General features: G+C 74.9%; 1 long non-coding RNA gene across 1 annotated transcript in view; it reads left to right on the top strand.

Moving 5' to 3' along the window:
• The first annotated feature begins 993 nt into the window (after positions 1–993).
• LOC138170807 (uncharacterized) overlaps positions 994–1,156 on the top strand; it is a 92,795-nt gene continuing 92,632 nt past the window's right edge. Inside the window, exon 1 of the long non-coding RNA XR_011170752.1 lies at positions 994–1,113. This is a non-coding gene — a long non-coding RNA (uncharacterized lncRNA). The remainder of the gene's footprint in view (positions 1,114–1,156) is intronic.

The raw sequence follows: 1,156 nt of genomic DNA on the forward strand, positions 1-1,156 counted from the left end.
GGGCCTCAGTCTCCCCACCTGTAAAGTCAGGGACCTAGGGACCCTCCCGTCCCTGCATCCTTGGAGGCCTGGGCTCCCATCGGGCTTCTCTTCCTCATTCCCTGAGCGCCCCTGGGAAAGGGCCTTCCCCTCCTGAGCCTCAGTTTCCCCCTTCTCAGCCCAAGCCCGGAGGCGCGCCTCCGCGCCAGGCTCCCGTGCTCGCGCCCGTCACCGCAGTTGGCAGCCTCGGGACAAGCCCCGCCCACACCCCTTGGGCACTTGGCCACTCCCCCTAGGTACTCGGTCCCGCCCCAGGCCGCTCGGACCGGGCTGCCGCAGGGTTGATGGCTCGGGGAAGGCCCCGCCTACAGGCCCTCCCCCTCAGGCGCTTCAGCAGCCAGCTCTTGCCCAATAGGAGCTCAGCGGCTCTCTCCTGCCCCGCCCATGATCCGCCTCCTGGACACCGGGATCGTCCTTCGGCCGCTCTGGCCCGGGTTGCCGCAGGCCTGATGGCTTCGGGGAAGCCCCGCCCACAAGCCCAAACCTCAGAGGCCTCCTCGGCCAGCTCTTGCCCAATAGGAGCGCAGCGGCCTTTCCCAGCCCGCCCCTTGAGCACCCGGCCTCTCCTCCGACCGCCGTGGCCTGGCTGCGGCAGGGCTGACGGTTTCGGGAAACCCCGCCTCCAGACCCGCCCCCAGAGGCCTCCGCGCCAGCCTCAGTCTAATAGGAGCCCATCGCCCCGCCCCGGCTCCGCCTCCAGCCGCCAGGCCCGGCCCCCCGGGCTCCAGGCTTTCGCGCCGCGGCCGCTGAGGCCCGAGCTGCGGCAGGCTGGCTCTGCGGCCTGGATCGGTCCGAGGGTGAGAAGGAGGTCTGTGCGCGTGCGCGCGCGGAGCCTGGGAGGCGCGTCCCCGTGTCCATGACGTCAGGGACCCGCCCCCGGGGGCGGGGCGGGGCGGGGGCGGCGGCGCGGGCACAGGCAGGCGGAGGGCGCGGGCGCGGGCGCGGGGCCGGCCGGGGCCAGTCGGGCGGCGGCGGCGGCGGCGGCGGCGGCGGCTCGGGGCGCGGGGTTCCGCGCGCACAGAGCGAGGGAGGGACGGCGCTCATGGCGGCCGCGCCGCACGGCCTCCGGGGACGGTGAGTGACGGGAGCCCACGCGCGCTCATGGGCGCGGATCGGG

Source organism: Petaurus breviceps, unplaced genomic scaffold, assembly GCF_028583685.1.
Source record: "Petaurus breviceps papuanus isolate PSGF00001 unplaced genomic scaffold, PetGlider_PUasm1.0 387, whole genome shotgun sequence".
NCBI lineage: Eukaryota > Metazoa > Chordata > Mammalia > Diprotodontia > Petauridae > Petaurus > Petaurus breviceps.